The sequence below is a fragment of the Lepisosteus platostomus genome, chromosome 15 (genome assembly GCF_059453375.1).
Source record: "Lepisosteus platostomus isolate fLepPlt1 chromosome 15, fLepPlt1.hap1, whole genome shotgun sequence".
Taxonomy (NCBI): Eukaryota; Metazoa; Chordata; class Actinopteri; order Semionotiformes; family Lepisosteidae; genus Lepisosteus; species Lepisosteus platostomus.
The window spans coordinates 5,534,957-5,558,262 of NC_142625.1; the positions used below are offsets into that span (position 1 = coordinate 5,534,957).

A 23,306-nucleotide genomic window follows, 5' to 3' on the forward strand; every position below is an offset into this window, starting at 1 on the left:
TGTAAGGGAAGCTCTGTATGATAAGAGATTGGTGCACCACTGAGGTCCTTTCCTACACACAGAGTTAGCCTGCGTTTCATGTTTCAACTTTTTGGGTACATTTTGAAACATTTCATAACCTTTGGAGAATGTTAAAGGTTGTTTGGGGATTCTTGGGGACATAGGGGTACATTTCAAGATATTTGGAAACCTCTTGGGGAGGTGAGAATGTTATGGAATATTTGGCTACATTTTGCAACATTTGGGAACCTCTAGGGCTCATCTGAGTACATTACAGTTCTTTGGGAATATTTTGGAATGTTATAGATAAGTTGGGGAACCTCTTGAGAATGATTGGTATAATTATGGAACTTGTATACATTTCTTAGACATTTGAGTCCATTTCAAATCAGTTGGGGAAGGTTTTGGAACATTTGGGTACACCTTGGATACATTTGTGGAAGTCTGGAACATTTAGAGGCATTTCAGTCCATTAGGGAATCCTTTTGGCAACACTGTGGAACACTTTGGGACATTTGTACCCACCACTCTTTCAACACCTTACAGCGAATTCAGAATGCAGCAGCTAGAATTGTTACTAGGAGCAGAAAGTACGACGACATTACCTACTTAGCTCTGTTCATTGGCTTCCTGTCAGGTACAGGGTGGACTTCAAAATCCTTTTCTTGCAAGGCTCTCGGAGGTCAGGCACCTGTCTATCTAATGGAATGTATTAATGTATACCATCCAAGTCATCTGCTTAGATAATAATAATAATAATTGCTTACACTTATATAGCGCTTTTCTGGACACTCCACTCAAAGCGCTTTACAGGTAATGGGGTCTCCCCTCCACCACCACCAATGTGCAGCATCCACCTGGATGATGCGACGGCAGCCATAGTGCGCCAGAACGCTCACCACACATCAGCTATTAGTGGGGAGGAGAGCAGAGAGAAATGAAGCCAATTCATAGATGGGGATTATTAGGAGGCCATGATTGGTTAAGGCCAATGGGAAATTTGGCCAGGACGCCGGGGTTACACCCCTACTCTTTTCGAGAAACACCCTGGGATTTTTAATGACCACAGAGAGTCAGGACCTCGGTTTTACGTCTCATCCGAAGGACGGCACCTGTTTACAGTATAGTGTCCCCATCACTATACTGGGGCATTAGGACCCACATGGACCACAGGGTGAGCGCCCCCTGCTGGCCCCACTAACACCTCTTCCAGCAGCAACCTTAGTTTTTCCCAGGAGGTCTCCCATCCAGGTACTGACCAGGCTCACACCTGCTTAGCTTCAGTGGGTTGCCAGTTGTGAGTTGCCAGTAGATCACAGAATGCAGGTCTTCTTCATATTCCACGCATTAATAAAAAAACAGTTGGCGGTCCTTTTGTTACAGGACTTCTAGCTTATGGAACAGTCTCCCACCCCATATTCGGGATGCCAAGTCAATCTCAGTGTTCAAATCCAGACTGAAGACCTATTACTTCAGCCTAGCCTACTCACACTTTACATTATAGCCTGTTGCAGCTATGGCTGCTGGTGCTGCTGTACATGCCATTGTGTGTCTCTGTGTTGCCCACCAGGTAGATATATTTGTACTGACCAAACTATCCTATTCTCCTCCCCACATGTCCGCATGGTGCCCGGGCTGGGCACCATATGAGTTGGATGCTGCATCACTGCCATGGATTTAGGAGAATTTTGCTGGTCTACAGAGATTTGCATGGAGTACTGACAAACAGAAGACATGATGGATGGATGGATTAATACCCTCATTCATTTATTTCATTTTTTAATTGTATAATGTTAGCATGCCCAGAGGGGTTGGGCAGCCAGTTGACCTTGGACCCCTAGAGGTTTGTTTTTGGTTCCTCTCCTCCATTGTCTTCTGGTCTTCTTTTCTGTATTCACAAAATGTATGGTTACTTGCATTGTTAACCACATTGGGGCAATCTTGTTGTGAAAGGCACTATATAAAAATAAATTGAGTTGAACTGATTTTTGGGAATGTCTGGGAATGTTACCGAACATTTGATTTTATTTGGGCACATTTCCATGATATATGGGATCATTTTGGGACATGTCAAAATTTTGTCAAAACATATTTGATTATATTTATGGACATTTTGGAACATTTGGGTACAATTTAGAACCTTTTGGGAACTTTTAGGAGTGTTTAAAAATCATTTGGAAAGCTTTTGGGAAACAGAAAATGTGGGTACAATTCAGAGACTTTTTGAAAGATTTGGGGACATGTTATGTTTGGTAACTTTGTGGAACATTTGGACACCATTTGGGGATGTTATTGATTATTAGGGTATATTTCACAACATTTGTGGACTTGTGAACATTTGTGATTTTTTGGAGATATGTGACATTGAATATGCAAGATTCAGGCTCATTTGGGTACATATTTTTTATTTTATTTTTTATTTAATCTCTGAGCCAGGGAAACATTTTATGGAGTCATGGCTCCAGCGGGATTCAAACACCCAGTATGTGACATGGTAGTCAGGAACCTAACCCACAGCACCACCAGTGAGGTCACATGAGGAGTGTTGAAAAAGCCCTACAAAACATTATCAACAGACATCGTACAGCGTGTACAAGTCTTGTGTTGCGGTACATGAATATAATTATATTGTTATTAATTTCTTTAGATACGCGATTCCATATTATATTCCCTTTTAATCAAATTCTAAAAGTATGCTTGTTGACTCCGGTATCACCTTAGTTAAAGACTTCGATGTTTAAAATGTTTATGGAGAAATGGAATACTGGTGTGTATGTTTTCTTTAAAGTACCGAGACCAGCCATATACTGTATGTTTATGTTCCAAAATTAATATAATTTACGGCCTTCACACGCGTTACAGTATGCTCCTATTCTTTTTATGCTCAGCTACTTCAGTGGTAAAATTCCATATAAATATTCAATACTAAAATGGGCACAGTAAAGACATTTAAATCTTTCGACGACCGACCAACGCACCACGAGTGCCCCTGTCGGTCAACCAATCACGTACCGCGGTATTTTGCGTCAACACGTGTCACGATGCGCAAGCCCGTAGCCAATTGCCTCCGGTACGTGTCTGTACTGCGCACTATGAATGGCTGCATCTGTAGATAAACTGAGTGCAGAGCTTGAGGTGGAGTGGAACAGATAGTGGAAGGAAAGGGAAGAGCGTATTTATCCTATTTGGCCTCAGTTGGCAAGGAGGGAGGGGTTCCCGGCAGTGAAGGGTACTCACGTTGCAGCATCAGCAGGTTTGGAACAGAGAAGAATGAAAGAGGGCATGATGTTTGTGACATGACCCATAGAACCAAAGTACCAGCAATTACGCTTTGAGTATGGGATACGTGATAACCAATTTGTAGGAGTGCGTGTGCTGGGGAAGACGGAACAAGAGTGCAGTGAGGTTTTGGAGGAAATTTGTAATTCGATGCGGTGATGGAGAGCTTAGGGGTAGGGCTTCAGAGGGTTTGTTAAATTTTGCATAAGGGGTGGGAGTATGTAAATTGTTGTCTATTGTGTTGGGGAATGCAGGTATGTGGGTTGGTTGTTTTTGAATTATGAGAGCTGAATATTGATGCAAGGAAGCATTGTTTTTGCTGTGTAATGTTTTTGTTAACAATTAAGATGGTTTTGGTTTTCTGTATGGTATGATGGTGTGACATTGTGTTTATTTCATATTTTTGGTTGTTATTATGGCTGTGTTTGGTTGTTTGGTTGTTTGGATTGTTATCAGTTGATATTAAGAATTGTTTTTCTGTGTTATATGTTGATTGTGTGGTGTGTCATATTTTGTAATAAAAAAATCGGCATCGGGCATCGTTTCTCTGCCTTTTGGTCTAAGATCGGGAAGAGGATTGCGACGACCTGTAGACCAGGATTTTACCTGACGACTACATCTTGCCATTGGATTGCTTTGATAGTGTGGATTGCTTTTGAAGTTTCCCTGCTTGGACTGGAGTGGACCCTTCGAGGAGCTGACCTGGAGGCCTCCTCCAGGGTGGCAGAAGGGTTTGACTCCTACTACTGGCCTGGGGAGGTTTCCAAGCTGAAGTGGACTTTGCGCTTTCGTTGGATGCGAGGGGGAGAACTGCCCGGGAGACGTGAGTTCGAAGACTATGTTTTGTTTGGGTGTTTGGGCCTACAGTCAGGAGAGGTTCTATGTGTGCAAGGGAATAGGCCTGTGAAGTATATTGATGTCACTTTTAGAGAAGAGGAGACATACAAGAGGGTGTCTGCAAGATACGCAGACAAGAAGGATGAAGAGTTTGTGAGGGATTTCGAAGTGTTGGGTTGCTATCATGATAATTTCCGTGTGGTGCTGGTCCATTTGTATGACCCTTTCATTGAGGATGATGATGTTACAGCCTTTCTGCTTAGACATGTCTCTGGACTGGAAAGAGGAAGAAAGTGTGCACCCTGTGCGAGGTTGATGGACATCTGTTTAAGAACTGTGTGTGGATGGACGTACGAAGAGTGAGAGAATATGACAATGGCACGTTGAGAGTGGATGGAGAGGAGGAGGAGGTCACTCCTGTGATTGAGGAAGAGGCTGCTGGTGTGGAAACGGATGTAGCACCTGTCAATGCAGAAGTACAGGTGGCCGCACTTCCGCAGGAAGCGGAAGTTCCGTATCTGGGTCAGCAAGGCCCTGCTGACCCAGATACGGAAGAGGAAAATGCTACAGTGCCGGAGACGGCGGAAAGCGAGCAGGAGCAGGGGAAAGTGCTGGCCAAGCGAAGACATGAAGCGGTCGAGAGTGATTCTGGGGCAGAGGAGGAGAAGAAGGTGACGGAGGACCCTTTGGAGGAGTTTCAGGATGAGGAGATGGAGGAGCGGCATTTGCCAGAAATGGAGGTTGAAGCAGAGGGGTGTTGTAACAGAAAGAATAAGGTTCTTGATCCCGAGATGAAGTAAAACAGATGAGTTTATTGCATGCAAGGAACAATAAAGCCGAAGTCTTGTTTCCCGCAAGAAACAACAAAACCGAAGTATTGTTCGATGTGCCGGTACAAACTTTTAGGTTATATAGTCCTTGCTTGCTGCTTCAGACGTCATTTGGTGTTATGGTAAGGGTGGGGGGGTCATGGTATTTGGCCAGTTAAGAGACCCTGGCCAAATGGTCAGTTTAAGATTATGCCCCCAGAGGGTTCCTTGCTCACATCTGGAATCCTTATCAGTTAACCCCCTTTCCTGCCATAAACCCCTGTTGCTTAGAAGTCTACTTTTCAGGCAGAACTGACTTAAGTTATTAACCCTTTTTACATCTTGTCTCTTACTTCAGGGGTAAGGTGGCCCAGTTTGGGAAGAGTCTCCGGCTCAGGTCAGGAGGAGGGGCAGGTCTTACCTGAGGTCTATGTCGGTTGCTCCAGACATAATCGATACAACATCGATGGGAGGATGGGCCGCACTATCCTACTCCGGGTGGGTACTCACCTGCGTCGGACAGCTCAGAGGATTCTAATTCCGGCCAGTCCGATGGCACGGAGAAAGAGACAGACCTGGATCCACCATGAGTCTTCTCATTCATACAGTCAACGGGAGAGGCTTAAAGGACAGAATGAAGAGGACTGCAGTTTTTAAGGCTCTAAGAGAACAAAGGTTCGACGTGTGCTTCCTACAGGAAGTGCACTTAGCAGGAGAAGGGGACATTCAACGTTTCACGAGGGATTGGGGCGGCTTGAAATCCCGGTGGAGTGTCGGGGGAGTGCATTCAGCAGGGGTGGGTATTGTTTTTGGGAGCACGGTGGTGGAGGAAACTGATTTCTTTGTTGTGAGTCCAGGGAGGGTGATTGTGGTGGATGGGGTGTGGGCGGGCACTAAAATTCATTTGATGTGTGTATATGCACCAGCAGAGTGCAGTGCGAGGAGAGGTTTCTTCTCCGATTTGGCGCCCTGGAGTACTACCAACAGGCGGGTCTTTTTGGGAGGGGATTTCAATGAGGGTATTATGTCCCGGACCACAGGCGCAATTGAGATTACCCAATAGGATGAATGATCTGAATTGGTTGTGTGGGTGGAGGAGGCTTTCCGTGCGGGAGGTTGTGTGCCATCACAGTCTGACAAGGTCTCCAGTATGCCCAAGGACTGAATGTGCCGAGGTCAGATCTTTTGCTCACGTGTTCTGGGGTTGCGGGGTAGCACAATCAGTCCGGGTTAAACATCGAGCCCTATTTACGAGTTTGTGGACGAATTTTAAACTAACTGAGCACGTGGTTATATGGGGATTGAAATTGGTCAAGGGTGATGAGAGAACAGACTTTTTGTTGTGGTTACTGGTGAGTTTGATTAAATTGGTTTTATGGGACTGCAGAAACCATTTGGTGAAGTATGGGGGTGATGTGGGTGTGCAGGGGATAAGTGGGCGTGTTAAGCATGAGTTACGTCAAGTCCAAAGACATGATTATAGTAGATGGGGTTATCATGTGGCTAAAGAGCGGCGGAAAACTCGAGGACTGGATGTTTTCGGTGATATATTTTTGTGCTGTTTTGTGATGTTTTGTGATACCTTGTTCGTTTTGTACTTTAATAAAAAAAAATCTGTTCTTATCAGTTTAATATCTGATACGTCCCCCATCGGGGGACCACATATTAAATGGATTTTTGGAACAGGGAGCTGGATCAGGAGCTTGCTCCGTCCTCTCCACACATCGGCCCGGTATTGCAGCGCCTCCGGGAACGGTGCACTACCTTCTCTCAGTGGTGAAAAGACAGACGTAACTAACAAGCAAGCAAGCAAGCAAGCAAGGTGGACTGGAGCTCCTTCTTCTCCGGTCTCGTCTCTCGTCCGTCTGTGTGTCTCTGTGTCTCTTTCTCCCCCTCCCCGTCTCCGTGTCCGACTCCATTCCCGTCCTCCCTCTGTGCATTTCCCCGCGTCTCGACTTTCTGGCCAAGCAGGCCGGCCCCTTTTCGGCTCCCGTGCGTTTTTCATCTTTTTTCTAGGGAGGCAGGCGTGGCTTGTGTGTGTGTGGTGCTTTCTCAGCAGGCAGGGGAGCCCTTTTTGGCTCCCGGGCGTTTTCCCTCCAAAATACTTAGTATATACATTCTTTTCTTTTTTTGGGCAGGCAGGCAGGCAGGCAGGCATGTGGGTGTGTGTCCGTCCCTCCCGAGAGAGCGCTGCCCCTTGCCTATGGCCGCAGGTGCTGATGGTCCGCTTTCGCTTGCAGCTCGCTCGGCACAGCTGCTGCTGGTGGGAGGGGCCTAAGCTAAGGAGGCTGGCCGAGAGAGGGGGAGCAGAGTCCGGCGGCAGGCCTCTGGCTGCAGGGAGGCCGGCAGCTGCGCGAGTCCCGGGCTCCTGAGGAGTCGGCCTGCGCCACTGTGCGCCAGCGGAACGCCCGCGCGTCGGTCCACGCCTTTGGGGGCATCGCTTCTCGGCCTTTTGGCTAAGATCAGGGTTCAAGCAGGCAAGCCCGCAGTTCTTTGGTCTTAGTCCGGGGGTCGGGAAGGCAGCGGGAGGAGAGGAAGGCTGACGATTGGAGGTTGCTGCGGAGCCTTTCCAGAAGACTGCTGAGCAGAGGATCAGAGGAAAGCGAAAGGTCCAGAGAAAGAAAAAACCACCACCGGAATCGCTCTAGATGAAGCTTAGGGGGTGAATGTGGGGCTTCCATGATGACGACAAGAGGTGAGATCGGCGACTTCAGGGCGGCTGGGGACCCTCTGTCCCGTGAGGGGCAGATGCGGGACTCAGTGCGCTTCGTGGTGAAGGATTTGGAGAAGAGGAAAGGATTGGTGGATAGAGCATGGTTCGAGAAGAAGATTGTAGCCAAAGTTTTTTCCTTGAAGCAGCAGGATGTGCTTTGCATTCAGGATTTCCCAAGAAAAGGGATTATTGACTTGACTCTTGTGTCTGCTGCGATTTGTAGCAAAGTATGGGACAGAGTGGGGACTGGTAAAGATCATGCTCCTTTGAGTTTTTATCGTGTGGAACCGTTATTTGCCAGGGATTTGCGACCATTGGTTGTACATATGTACAACCCCTTTGTGCCTGAGGAGGACATTGTTTTTTTCTGAAAAGATATGTGGACATTCAGAGTGCCGGTCAGAAGACCGGGGGTTACTGGACTTGTAAGAGAAAGTTTTTGGTTCGCCTCAGGCCCAGTGGGCCTCAGGGAGGCGGGGTGGTTCATCCCCCGGCGACCTTTTCCTTTGGGGCGGACAACGGTTATTTGTATTATCCGGGACAGCCCTCTGGATGCCGCAAGTGCAGCGACCACGGGCATATGGCAGCGGATTGTGCGAGCGTGGTATGCAGAAGATGTGGACTTATTGGACATGTTATTGCAGAGTGCTGGGTGGGGGGGGTCTTGTAATCTGTGTGGGAAGCAGGGGCATCTGTACAACACTTGCCCCAGCAGGAAGAAATCTTACGCGGAGGCAGCAGCTGCGAGGGCGCCAAGGGAGAAGACAGAGGAACCTGAGAGTGCGACTGTGACGGCGATGGACCAGGACACTGTTCAAATTGGTGGGAATGACCAGGTTACGGATGCGAGTAGTGTGAACGTGGTAATGGACGCTGCGCCACGGGTATCTGAGGAATTGGTGCAGGAGGGCTTTCTGGCCAAGCAGGCAGGCCGTTGACAGAAGATCAAAGAGCAGGGCCCCCGCCCGGGACTGGCAGGAAGGCAGGCAGGCAGGCAAGAGAGAGGGGGAGCAGAGTCCCGCGGCAGGCCTCTGGCTGCAGGGAGGCCAGCAGCTGCGCGGGTCCCGGGCTCCAGAGGAGTCAGCCTGCGCCACTGTGCGCCAGCGGAACGCCCGCGCGTCGGTCCGCTCCTTTGGGGGCATCGCTTCTCGGCCTTTTGGCTAAGATCAAGTGTGTGGCCTGATCGCAGCTTGATGCTTGGCCAGAGGAAAGAGGAAAGAGGAAAGAGGAATCACTGGTTTTCGGGGACTACTCGAAACTTTTTTTCTATGTGGCGGATTTTTTCCGGCCATTTTTCGACTACAATGGAGAAAGGATCAACATCAAGAGAAGGAAGAGTGAGACACGCCGTGCGCTTTGTGCTGCGAGCCAGTGGAGAGAGGACAGAACTTGCTTCGAGATCATTTGAAGAAGTGATCTGCAATGCTCTGCACCTTGAACCCGAGGACGTTTATTGCATTCAAGACTTCCCCGGTAAGAAATGCTTTGATGTTTCTCTTGTTTCGGAGAACCTAGTTAGAGGAGTTTGGGAAGTTGCAAATCACAGAAAGGACGAAAAGCCTTTTGTTGATTACTATGTTGAACCCCTTTTTGCTCGGGAACTAAGGACACTGACGGTGGCAATGTTTAACCCCTATGTACCTGTGGAGGACATTGTCTGCTTTTTAAAGAGATTTATGGACATTCAGGGCATAGGGGTGAAGGTTATGGATAAAAGGGGTTTTTGGACCAGAAAGAGGCGCTTTAAATTGCGTTTCAGTTCAAATGGGTCAGCCCCTGATGGCAATGTTCACAGAGACTTGTCAGTGTCATCCACCAGTGCTTACCGGTGCAAACATTCTTGTACCGTAGGGGCCTCACCCCCAGCCCTTGCTGCGTTAGGGTGGGCTGTGGTGAGGAGGAGACTGTGACCCATCTCCTGTGGTCCTGCTTTTTTGTTAAGGCCTTCTAGACCCAGTTTGAAGACTGGTTGCAAGCTCTCTCGCCCCAATTTTCCCTGACCGCTGCTTTTGTTCTATACGGCATCTCTCCTGTCAAACTTCCTCCTGACGTGTTTGACAGGATCTGGGCCGTGGTGAACAGTGGGAAAGATGCCCTGTGGAGAGTGAGGAACATGAGGGTGTTCAAAGGCATCAAGGTCCCAGACAAGGCAGCAATTAACTTGGCCCTGTTCATCACCCGAGAGAACTATTACCTCAGAGATCTGTGGAGAGAAGGGAGGGAGGAAGCTGAAAATCTGTGGGAAACAGAGGGCATAGGACAGTATCTCAAGATGCTGTGAAAAACAATTTCATGTTTAAGTAAAGAATGTGATTTGCACCAGAACAAAAGAAAGTGTTGCTATGTAACTGGTACCGTGTCAAAATGTAATGAGACGTGATCATATATACTGTTTTAAGTATGTATATTAGTGTAAAGCTTTCTAATTTGTGATGCCCTGTATTCTTTTGTGAAAAGAAAATAAAGTTCTTAAAAATCGAAATCGTCTCTGAGGCCCTGGACATGCCTTTTGAGGGCGAAGAGGAGAGTGAAATCAGGGCAGAGGAGCTGGCAGATCCCCAGTCTGGAGGCTCCTCGGGGTCGTCAGGGGCCTCTTGTATACCCGAGACAGAGAATAGTGAGGGGGGAAATCTGACACTCACCAAAGGCGTGGGGGCTCAAGTAGAAGTTGTTGCTGAAGAAGGGGAGAGAGGAGGGCCTCTGGCTCAACTCTGAGCTCCCCATGGATTTCGTCTAGCTCTGTAAGTGGGATGAAAAGAGCAATAAGGTTCACTGGCCTGCTGGATTTGAAGATCAGGAGCTCCAAAGGAAAATGATTCAGTACAAATGTGTGAGTGAAGGGACAGAAGTGAAACGTTTCCAAGTGTATGGAAGAACTCACACGGAAATAAGGTCCAAAAACTGCCTCTTTTCTGACATAGAGAGGCAGTGGAGAGGAAACGCGGGGAAGGCAAAAGCAGCCTTTGCTGCGGGAGTCTTCAGGAAGGACGGGAAGTTTATGAAGCAGTTGGAGGCCTAGCCTGGCTTTTTAAAGAAGTGTGAGTGGGTGAATGGGAATGTGAGGTTATACTGAAATATACTGAGAATGTTTCAGGGCGTGAGTTTTGAACAGGAAGGGAATACTAGAAGAATCATGAAGCTGTTTGTGAGTGGGCATCACAAAGCGACAGTCCAGGATGCGTACATGGCAGCAATGGACATTTTGAGTAAATTGGCCGAAAAGGCTTAAAGGTTCACTTGTGACCATGAAGATTTTCATTTCAAATACCAGGGTTTTGAGAGATAGGGTAAGAAGGGAGGTTGTCTTCCAGTCACAGAGGACTTTGACCTTTGATGTGTGCCTTCTACAAGAAGTTTATTTTTGGACTGTGATTGGGCTTAATGTTTATGGAAGTTTTGAAAAGACTGTGAGGGAAGCATATATACACATCTCAGGTTTGCTAAGGCACTGGGCAAGGGACAGAAATGTTGAAGACCTCTTGAAATCTCTCATGTTGAAAATACTAACCATAAATGTGAGGGGTTTGAGGGACAAGGTTAAGAGAGTGACGGTGTTTGGTTATTAAAAAACTTTGGACTTCACTGTATGTTTCTTGCAGGAAGTTCATCTGAAAAATGACAGAGATGTGGCAGATTTTACAAAGGAGTGGGATAGGAGAGCTCCCAGATGGAGTGAGGGTGGGGTGCATTCCTCTGGTGTCTGGATCCTTTTTGGGTCCCATGACCTTGTGGTGGGGCAGAGTGAACTTGGGGTGCCTGGAAGACTGATGAGTGTGGATGTGATGGTGAGTGAGTGTCGTTATCGGTTTATATGGGTGTATGCCCCGGCGGTGGCTTCTCAGCGCCACACCTTTTATGTAAACTTTGTGCCCTTTTGTTTGACAAATAAGATTATTATGGGAGGAGATTTTAATATTGATTTTGAGGACAAGGACAGTCCAGATGTCAGGAACGTCCGCAACCTGCTAGTGCAGTATGGGTTGGTGGATAGTGTGTTAAGAGCTACAGTGGGAAAAGCAGGTCCTACGTGGCGGAATGCAACAGGGGTGTCAAAAAGATTGGACTATGTTTTTACCTCCAGGGGTTTGGGGATAGGGAGAGTGCTGACAACATCTTTCTGGCACTCTGACCATGATGTGTTGGAGGTGGTTGGCACAGGTGGGGGAATGGATTTTGGAAAGGGTGTGTGGAGACTTAACACAGAAATTTTGAATGAGGCTGGATATAGGGATTTCATCAGAAAAAAGCTAGCGTCTTGGATTAATGCAAGACGGGAGCAGACTCCCATCTTGAAGTGGTGGGATCTAGTAAAGAAGTGGATCCAGGAGGAGACCAGAAAGGTTTGGAAGGACAGGCAGAGAATGGGGAGGAAAGAGGGAAGGATTTTGCAAGAAGAACTGCATAGACTGTTTGTGAACTGTAATGATGGGCTGCCAGTTGATCTGGAAGAGATAAATGAGCAAAAAGACAGACTTAGAAGGTATCATGAGGGAAGGCTCGTCATTACCTTTTTAAATTGTACATAGAGAAGTTGCAGTTTTCCGAAACATGTTCTACATTTCAGTTCAGCCGGGTAAGGAAGAGACAGAGCAGACGGGTGGTGGAGGGGCTAGAGACTCAGGGGGGGCAAGTAGTGACTGACAGGGAGGGGATGTTAGAGGCAGCATCAGAATTCTATCAAGACCTTTTTTCTACAAGAGAGATAGAAGAGGATGCTGTCGAAAGGGTTTTGGGGGCTGTGACATCAACGCTCACGGAGCAAGATAGGGCAGATATAGAGGGCCCTTTTACTTTGAGGGAATTGACAGAGGTTACAGATGCAGCCATTCAAAACGAGCGGGCGATACCGCATTATTTTGCGGTGCGCTTTAAGCAGTCTACCGTGAGTTACCGTAAATTCTCCTATAATACCGCAAGTAAAATAATAGTATCCGGAATTTCCGCAAGGTGGAGCTAATAAAGCTCAACCTCTCATGTTTGTGCTGTCGCCAACAAAGTCTTTAACGAAGATATTACTAATAGGATTAATAATGAATGACCTTGGACAAGCTGTAAACTCAAAGTCTGGTCCACTGGTCCACATTCTTTTTTTCATTGACCGTCTTTGTATAAGTAACACCACAGCATTTTGCAATCATGCAAAGTACAGTAATTTTTGAGAATCGATTCACCATGCCTTTCACATGCTCATAAAATAGATTGATTTAGGAACATAAACATATTACCGTATGCAAACTGTACTGTATACAGTATGTATATGTATATTTAATGTCTTAACTGTGCCCGTTTAAGTATTGAATATTTATATGGAATTTGAATAGGAACATACTGTAACGCGTGTGAAGGCCATAAACGATATTAATTTTGGAACTTAAACATACAGTATATGGCTGGTCTCAGTACTTTAAAGAAAACATACACACCAGTATCCCATTTCTCCCTAAACATTTTAAGCATCGAAGTCTTTAACTAACGTGATACCGGAGTCAACAAGCATACTTTTAGAATTTGATTAAACGGGAATATAATATGGAATCGCGTATCTAAAGAAATTAATAACGATAGAATTATATTCATGTACCGCAACACAAGAATAGTACACGCTGTACATTGTCTGTTGATAATGTTTCTGTAGTGTTTTTTCAGCACTCTCCATGTGACCTTGCCGGTGGCACTGTGGGTTAGGTTCCAGACTCCCATGTCACATGGTCTGTGATCAAATCCTGCTGGAGTCGTGACTTTTTTTTTAACAAACATTTCTTTGAAAAAATGAAACGTTTCCCTGAGTCAGAGATTAAATAAAACCTCACTCGCACCAAACAAATTTATATTTCTAAATATCACAACATGATCGAATTTAAGTCATTTTAATAACAATGAATAGTCACCTAGGCGTTACAATATAAACATTTATATTGATTTAAATAACGTTTTGATTTAAATCGCAAATGCGGGTTTAAATATATGTGTTTTCTGATTCACAATCAGACAAATGCAACATAAATTGATATCTTTGTCTTCTAAGTATCTTAATAAACTTTCAGCATAGCTTTCTCCCCGTTTAGATTTATTTTGGGATCAAACGTGGAAAGATTAGATTGTAATTGTTTTTATTTTTTAAATACATTTTTGAAAAGTGTAATCTATACTAAAAAGCTGTACACCACCTGCTATAAAGATACATATTGTAATACTTTCGGGTTCGGATAGGACAGACACAAGAACTCAGACTTGCTGAGTTAAAGCAAGTTAAAGCCTTGATTTTATATATCACCTTTAAAAGTGGCATCTCAAAGCAAAGTAAATACCCAACACTGATTGTACCCATCTGTCATGCTAATAAAGCAGCTTGAATTGAATTGAGAGGGGGGGGGGTATATTTGCTTTGAGTATAAAGTACATTGTGAATGTTTTCACAGCCTTCACTTTGTCGTTTTTATGCCATTTTTTGACCACGCACGAATATTCCTATGTCCGTATCTTCGCAAGGGAATCAGTGCAAATTTTAATACTAATTAAATGACCGCGGGCACTTTCCACCCCCTCTACATTCTCAGAGTAGAACAGACTAACCTTCTAATGAAAGACGGTCCACCCCCCACGGACAGGAAAAGTGCCCACAGGCACTTAAACTTAATATGGTCAGTAACAGTAAACAGTAACATGGTCAGAAGGAGCACGTACAAACGTTTCCGAAATAACCACATGTAAGACTCTGATGCTTAAAATATTTAGGGACAAAGTGGAATACTGGTGTGTATTTTTTCTTTAAACTACCAATACCAGCCATATACAGTCTGTAACGTAGGGATTTCTATATGTCTTTATTTAGTGTTTACATTAGTGACAAAGGCTAAACTTTTAGCTTCAGTAACGTGTACATATCTCCCCTTTTTATAAAACGACATGGTTGAAAACTGTTCCAGAGCCACTGTTGTTTCATCAGTGAAAAGTACATCATGAAATGCCTCTCCCTGTTCAATCCACTGGAAAAAAGAAAAGGAGCATAAAGCTTCTGATGGTTATAAACGATATTCATTTAGGAGCAGCATCAGAGGTATGTTTTTAACTGCACTGCATTGGAGAGAATACCATAGTGTGTTTTTTTTTTTACTCCCTGGCGGAAACTGGCTTCCAGAAGAATCGGTATGGCTCAGAGATTAAATAAAACTTCACTCGCACCAAACAAATGTATATTTCTAAATATCACAACATGATCGCATTTAAGTCATTTTAATAACAACGAATAGTCACCTATGCGTTACAATATAAACATTTATATTGATTTAAATCGCGTTTAAATCACCTTTATTTAAAACCCATAAATAAAGCTGATACTGTTTAGACTTTTAATTATTTAAAACTGTATTAAAGCAGCACGATACACAATGCAACGTAAATCGCTATCTTTGTCTTCTGTGTAATAATGTTCACCTCTCTGTCCAGCAAATTTACAATAGTAATAATAATGAACTTAATTGTATATGGCGCCTTTAAAGGTGGCTCCTCAAAGCGCTTTACAGGTTAAAAGCAATACTGTTAGGCTGGGAAAACGATTTTTTTTTAAGAAATACAAAATGAGATATAATGATATGTTCCGGCTTAGACATTAATGAAGAGCATAACGCGTGTACTGTATACACTGCAAGTACAACCCCCCTCTCTGCAGGAGTGCTGGCTGTGACGAATTGAACCAGTTTCACGGGTATTTTCAAAGTAGGAGGTGAGATTTCCAGCGAAAGACACCCCCCCTTCAAAAACCCAGTAAATACAGTACTTACTAGTTAAAGGCTAGGCTCCCGACTACGGTGAAAGGAACCCTTCTTTCATTAGAAGACAATGAACATATTTTAGCCCTGAATGAATTAATAGCAAACATGGTTTACATAAAAGACATTTTTCCAAGAAAGTTTAGCCTTTGTCACTAATGAAACCACTAAATAAAGACATAAATATAAAAATCTTAAGATTTTTAAAATACATGACTTTGCTAAAATTTATTTGAAAATAAAAACAATTACAACCGCCAGGGGATAGAGAAAACAGGGGAGGGGTGTTGGTTTTGCATAAGGGGCGGGGCTATGGAAATTAGGTCTGTTTGGGAATGTGTAGTTACATGTTCTGGCTGTTTGTGAATTATCGTTGTTGAGTATGGAGTGTTGAGGTATTGATTTTGTGTAATGCTTTATGTTGAAAATTGAGGTGGATTTTGTTTATGATAAACAGGATAAACTGGGATGGGAGGAAGGTTTGGTTTTGCATAAGGGGCGGGATTATGATAATTGGAGGACTTTGCGAGTGTAAAATGGTTTGATTATTTGATTTTGTATTGTGGTTGTTATCTATGTTTTTGGTTGGTATTATGTTTATATGGTTGTTTTTGTTGGTTTGTTGTTATTATGGTTATTAATAATACGATTTATAGTTGAAATCTGAGCCTAAATAAAAAGAAAAAGCAAGTGATTAGGTTTATGAGCAATCTAATTACTTATTCGTTTAAAAAGCTATATAAAATAAAGTTTATTATTAATTTGCTGGACAGACCGGTGAACATTATTATGCATAAGACAAAGATAACGATCCTGATCAGTTTAGAAATATGTGTACGCTGTAAGGTTTTTACTTCTTAAACTTTTAAAATACACGTTTTGAATAGAAAGAAATCCTCTTCCTGGTATAGCAAACCAGCACGTCTTTTTTCTCCAATCAGTGGGGTGTCAGATGGTGTCAGCCAATCATCATTCTGCGTTGGGTAGCAATGGGTGACTGTTCTCAGGCGGAAGATGATGTAAACAGCTTAATGTTCGTGTTAAATATTTTTTTTTAATTAAAATTCATTCTATACAGCAATCGCATATTTGGGTACCGTTTCATAAAACTTTCATGCTTAAAATGTTTAGGGAGAAATGGAAGACTGGTGTGTATTTTTTCTTTAAACTACCAAGACCAGCCATACACAGTACAGTTTACATACATACAGTAATGTTTATGTTCCTAAATTAATATCGTTTATGACCTTCAGATGCGTTATGCTCCTCTTCTTTTTATGCTCAGCTACTAAAATTTCCCTTTAGTGGTAAAATCCATATAAATATTCAAAACTAAGCGGATTAAAATGTGCACAGTAAAGAGATTAAATGATTAAATCTTTGCACTACCACCCAATGCACCACGAGTGCCCCTGTCGGTCATTTTGGCCAGCCAATCACTTAGCGCGGTGCCCTGCGGTGGCTTGTGGGTAGGTTACTGTACCGCGGATTTTTACAGCGCATTTTGAATGGCTGCATCTGTATGAAGGATCTGAAAAAGGGGAAGGTGCCGGGGATAGATGGTTTGCCGGCAGAGTTTTATCTTACGTTTTGGGAGGTTTTGAAAGATTTGTTGCTTTTATTATTGAAGGAGGTTTTTAAAAAGGGCTGTTTGGGGGCTACTATGCGGACGGGGATTTTAATATTACTTTATAAGAAAGGGAGGGCTAGTGATTTACGTAACTGGAGACCTTTAACACTTTTGTGTACGGATTATAAGATTTTTGTTAAAGTTATTGTGAATAGGTTAAAACGAGTGTTGCCCTCAGTTATTGGAGTGGAACAAACTTGTGGGGTTCAAGGACGTAAAATTAGTTGGACGTTACAGCTAATAAGGGATATCATAGCATGGACAGGGCAAAGAGACCTACCTTTTATGTTAGTTAATTTAGATCTTGAGAAAGCCTTTGATAGGGTCTCCCATAGTTTTTTGTGGAGAGTAATGGAGCGAATGGGGTTCGGGGCGCAGTTTGTGGGTTGGATTCAGACCCTGTACAAAGCAGTGGGGGAGTAGAATCCTGATAAATGGCCATATAGGAGGCACTGTAAGGCAGGAGTCGGGGGTGAGGCAGGGATGCCCTCTCTCGCCGTTGTTATTTGTTTTATATATTGAAGCGTATGCTCATTTGGTGTGTATTGACCCGAGGGTGGAGGGTGTCTTGGTGCCGGGAAGTGGAGGGAAGCAGGCTAAGATAGCCTTGTATGCCGATGACCTTACTTTGTTTATGAATTCGGATGCTGACCTGCAGGGGGCGCTGGAACATCTTGAGATTTTTACAAAAGCATCCGGGGCTAAATTAAATAAGGAGAAAAGTATGGTTAAATTCTTTGGAAGGTGGAGAGACCGGCAGGACAAGGTGGGCGGCTTGCAGGTTTGCAGGGAGCCCATGAAGATACTCGGGATCTCCTTTAAGGAAGAGGAGACTGCCAGTTTCAACTGGCTAGCTAAGCTGGAGAAAGCGAGAACTTGCCTTAGCCTGTGGAAGAATAAGGGACTCACTCATACTGGTAAGGTGCTCATTGTAAAAATAGAGGTTCTGTCCATGTTGAGTTATTTGGCGGCTGTTTACCCTATGCCCCTTAGGCTGAACAGGTATCTAACACGGGAGATATTTTGGTTTATATGGGGAAAAAAGTATGAGTATATTGCAAGAGCTGATATGTGTGGGTCTTGATAAGTCTTGTCAAAATGGAATTATGGCAGGCACGAAATGGCTTGGTTAAAAACCATTTGCATGTAAGCGTGGTTGGTCTGTACAATAGGTTGTTGTATCGTGTTAAGTGTGAGGTAGTCTTGGATGTGCAGAAGAATGGTGGAAGGGTTTATTTGTTCATTATATGTCCTAATTTGAATTGCTGTGTTTTGAATTGAGTGATGGTATTGTTTGTGTTGGTTTCATTGGATGTCAGCTCTTTGTACATAGTATGTAAATATGTTTTTTGAGAATAAAAAATGTAAAAAAAAATCTGTTCTTATCAGTGTAATATCTGATATGTCCCCCATCGGGGGACCACATATTAAACGGATTTTTGGAACAGGGAGCTGGATCAGGAGCTTGCTCCGTCCTCTCCACGCATCGGCCCGGTATTGCAGCGCCTCCGGGAGCGGTGCAGCACCTTCTCTCAGCGGTGAAAAGACAGACGTAGGTAGCGAGCGAGCGAGCGAAGTGGACTGGAGCTCCTTCTTCTCCGGTCTCGTCTCTCGTCTCTCGTCTCTCGTCCCTCGTCCATCTGTGTGTCTCTGTGTCTGTCTCTCTCTCGCCCTCCCCGTCTCCGTTCCCGTGCTCCATCTGTGCACTTTCCCGCGTCTCGACTCTCTCGGCAAGCAGGCTGGCCCCCTTTTTGGCTCCTGTGCGTTTTCCCTTCAAAAAACTTTTCCAGAGAGGCAGGCGTGGCTTGTGTGTGTGTGTGTGTGTGTGTGTGTGTGTGTGTGTGTGTGTGTGTGTGTGTGTGTGTGTGTGTGTGTGTGTGTGTGTCCGTCCTTGCAGGCGGGCCCCTTTCGATAGCCGGGCATTTTCCTTCCAAAAAACTTAGTATATCCACCTTTCTTTCTTTTTTTTCGGCAGGCAGGCGTGTGTGTATGCGCGCGCGTGTCCCCGTCCCTCCCTCCAGAGAGAGAGCTGCCCCTTGCCTCTGCCCGCAGGTGCTGGCGCTCGGCTTTTGCTTGCAGCTGGTTGGGCACGGCTGCTGCCGGTGGGATGGGCCTAAGCTAAGGAGGCTGGGAGCTGGCGCCCCCCGCGGCGGCGGTCGTTGTCGGGCCGTTGACAGAAGATCAAAGAGCAGGGCCCCCGCCCGGGACTGGCAGGCAGGCAGGCAAGAGAGAGGGGGAGCAGAGTCCGGTGGCAGGCCTCTGGCTGCAGGGAGGCCGGCAGCTGCGCGGGTCCCGGGCTCCAGAGGAGTCGGCCTGCGCCACATGTGCGCCAGCGGAACGCCCGCGTGTTTGGGGGGCATCGCTTCTTGGTCTTTTGGCTAAGATCAAGTGTGTGGCCTGACCGCAGCTTGTTTCTTGGCCAGAGGGGGGAGGAAGAGGGATCGAAAGTTTTTTTGGGGCCTGCTCGAAATTTTTTCTACGTGGCGGATTTTTCCGGCCATTTTTCTATCAAAATGGAGAGAGGAGCTGCATCCAGAGAGGGACGAGTGAGATACGCCGTGCGCTTTGTGCTGCGAGCTGATGGAGAACGGACAGAACTGGCGTCGAGGGACGAGTTTGAGGAGGACGTGCTCAGCAAGGCTCTGCATCTGGAACCCGAGGACGTTTTTTGTTTGCAGGACTTCCCGGGTAAGAAGTGTTTTGATGTTTCACCTGTTTCAAAGGGCCTAGTGCGAGGTGTTTGGGACATTGTTAATCGTAAAAAGGAGGAAAAGCCCTTTGTGGCCTATTATGTTGAACCCCTTTTTGCTAGAGAGCTAAAGACTCTGACGGTGGCGATGTTCAACCCTTATGTGGCTGAGGAGGACATTGTTTGTTTTTTTAAATGTTTTGTAGACATTCAGGGATTAGGGGTGAAGATTCTAGATAAAAAGGGTTACTGGACTGGAAAGAGACGTTTTAAAGTGCGCCTTCGGGCCAACGGTTCAGCCCCTGACGGCCTATTGCACCCACCTGCTACTTTTGAAATTGGGCCTAACCGAGGCTACTTGTATTGCTACGGACAGCCTTTGGTGTGCAGGCGGTGTAGGAAAGAAGGCCATAATATGGTGGACTGTAGAGAGCGAGTTTCCAGACGGTGCGAAGGAGTGGGACATTTTACATCGGAATGTACTGAAGAAATTAAGTATAACTTGTGTGGAGGTGAGGGGCATGTTTTCAGGGACTGCCCTTTGAGTAAGAGAAGTTTTTCAGAGGTGGTGCATGGATCAGGAGAGGCCTGGCCAGGTGCAGCTCGTAACGAGCACAGGCTAATGGACGCAGCTGAGGCTTCTGGCAGTAGAAGCATTGCTGTTTGTGAAAGACCAGCGGAAGAAAAGGCTGGAAAAGGAGAAAAGTCTGCGAAAGACGGTTTTCAAGAGAAAGCGCAGAGCACAACCCCTTTTGCGGAAGGCAAGGAGAAGGGGAAGGCCTGGGAACCGCATGAAGGGGATGTGCAGGGAGTTGCAGGCGAAGGGGCGAGGCCATCTTTGCATATGCAAATTGTGGTGGAGGACGTCTATCAGATAGAGAGTGATGAGCCTTTGGAGAGCTCGGAGACGCCTGGACTGGGCTTTTTGAAAGCGGCGATGGCGGAGGTGGGGCAGGCGGCGCGCTGTGCCCAGGACCTCAGTTGGGGAGAGCATGTGGAGGAAGATGAGGATGAAGGTCCGTCCACATCAAAGCGGACCATGAAGCGGAGCAAGAGCCTGTGAAGGTCAGGCGGTTCTGTGTGGTCTTCCAGGGCCTCTTGTATTCCAGAAACAGAGCACAGAGAAAGCAACAGTATCCTAGTATCCACCAAAGGTGTGGGGGCTCTGGTAGAGCTGAAGAAGGAGAGAGAGGAGGGTCTTTGGCTTGACTCTGAGCTCCTCAGGGATTTTGTTGAGCTCTGTAAGTGGGATGAGAGGAGCAAAAAAAGTACAATGGCCTCTTGGTTTTGCAGATCAGGAGATCCACCAGAAAGGCATTCAGTATAAGTGTGTGACTGCAGGCTCTGAAGTGAACGTTTCCAAGTCAATGGGAAAACTCACACAGAAATTGGGTCCAAGAAGTGCCTTTTTTCTGATATCAAGCGGCAGTGGAGAGGAAACGCGGGGAAGGCGAAAGCAGCGTTTGCTGAGGGAGTATTTAAGAAGGATGGAAAGTTAATGAAGGAGTTGGAGGCCTCGCCTGGCTTCTTAAGGAGGTGTGAGTGGGTAAATGGTAATGTGCGGTTACCAAGTCGGGCTGGGGGGTTGAAAAATATACTAAGAGTGTTCCCGTGTGTACTAAGAGTTTTGAACATGAAGGGAATGCGAGGAGGATTACGAAATTGTTAGTGAGTGGGCCTCAAGAAGTTAGTCCGGGATGCTTACATTGCAGCGATGGACGTTTTGAGCAAATGGGATGAAAAGGTTTAAGTTTCACTTGTGATCATGGCATTTTTCCTTTCTTTTGTGGGGGTTTTGGGAGAGTGGGTGGGAAGGGGTGCTGTTTTCCTGTCCCAGAGGGCTTTTTTCTTTGATGTGTGCCTTTTCCAAGATTTTTATTTTTGGACTGTGTTTGGGTTTTTTGTTTGTGGAAGGGATGAACAGACTGTGAGGGAAGTGTATGTACGCTTCTCAGTTTCATTAAGATACAGGGTAAAGGGACAGGTTTTTTCGAAGGTTTTATTTTCAAAGTCCTTATGTTGAAAAAACTCACTATAAATGTGAGAGGTTTGAGGAGCCCGGTTAAGAGAGCAGCGGGTTTTGGTTATTTAAAATCTTTGGATTTTACTGTGTGTTTTTTGCAGGAGGTCCATCTGAAGAATGAGAGAGATGTGGCGGACTTTTCAAAGGAGTGGGATAGGGGAGCTTCAAGGTGGAGTGTGGGAGGGTTGCATTCTTCGGGGGTTGGGATCCTTTTTGGGTCCCATGACTTTGTGGTGGGACAGGGTGAGGTTGGGGTGCCAGGCAGACTGCTGTATGTGGATGTGACAGTGAGTGAGTGTAGTTATAGGTTCATATGTGTGTATGCTCCGGCGGTGGCTTCTCAACGTTGTACTTTTTATGTTAATTTTGCACCTTTTTATTTGACAAATAAAAAGATTATCATTGATTTTCAGGAGAAAGACAGCCCAGATGTAAAAAATGTCCGCAGCCTGCTCGTGCAGTGTGGTTTGGTTGATAGTGCGTTGAAAGCTAAAGTGGGGAAAGCAGGTCCTACGTGGCGGAATGTAAAAGGGGCATCTAAAAGATTGGATTATATTTTCACCTCCAGGGATTTGGGGATTGAGAGAGTGCTGACGACACCTGTCTGGCACTCTGACCACGATGTGTTGGAGGTTGTAGTGACAGGTGGGAGATCTGATTTTGGGAAGGGTGTATGGCGCCTTAACACAGAAATTCTGAATGAGGCTGCCTGTTGTCCTGGATTAATGCTAGGCGGGAGCAGACTCCCATCTTGAAATGGTGGGATCTTGTTAAGAGGTGGATCCAAGAAGAAACTAGAAAGTATTGTAGAGATCGGCAGCGAAAGGAGCGGAAAGAGGGAAGGATTTTACAGGAGGGATTAAATAGACTGTATGTGAACTGTAATGATGGGCTGCCGGTTGATCTGGCAGAGATCAATGAGCAAAAAGACAGACTTAGAAGGTATCATGAGAGAGGCTCGTCATTACCTTTTTAAATTGTACATAGAGAAGTTGCAGTTTTCCGAAACGTGTTCTACATTCCAGTTTAGCCGTATGCGGAAAAGGAAAAGCAGAAGGGTGGTGGAGGGACTACAGAACCGGTCGGGACAAGTAGTGACCGACAAGGCTGGGATGTTAGAGGCAGCATCAGAATTCTATCAAGACCTTATTTTTAAAAGAGGAGGATGCTGTCGAAAGAGTTTTGGGGGCTGTGACATCAGTACTAAGAGAAAGACAGGACGGATATAGAAGCACCCTTCACTTTAATTGAATTAAAAGAGGTTATGAAAGATTTGAAAAATGGGATAGATGGTTTGCCGGCAGAGTTTTATCTTACCTTTTGGGAGGATTTGAAAGACCTGTTTCTTTTATAATTGAAGGAGGTTTTTAAAAAGGGCTGTTTGGGGACTACCATGAGGACGGGGATTTTAATATTGCTTTATAAGAAAGGGAGAGCTAGCGATTTAAGTAATTGGAGGCTGTTAACACTTTTGTGTACAGACTATAAGATTTGTGTTAAAGTGATTGTGAACAGATTAAAAAGATTTGCCCTCAGTGATTGGGATGGAACAAACCT

At 45.3% G+C, this 23,306-nt stretch overlaps 2 non-coding genes across 2 annotated transcripts; both read left to right on the plus strand.

Annotated features, from left to right (window-relative positions):
- Positions 1 to 6,503: 6,503 nt before the first annotated feature.
- LOC148647752 (U2 spliceosomal RNA) lies at positions 6,504 to 6,691 on the plus strand. The gene has a single exon (XR_015926957.1). It is a non-coding gene; the product is annotated as a U2 spliceosomal RNA (small nuclear RNA).
- Positions 6,692 to 18,377: 11,686 nt separating this feature from the next.
- Positions 18,378 to 18,565, plus strand: LOC148647753 (U2 spliceosomal RNA). The gene has a single exon (XR_015927041.1). It is a non-coding gene; the product is annotated as a U2 spliceosomal RNA (small nuclear RNA).
- Positions 18,566 to 23,306: the final 4,741 nt, after the last annotated feature.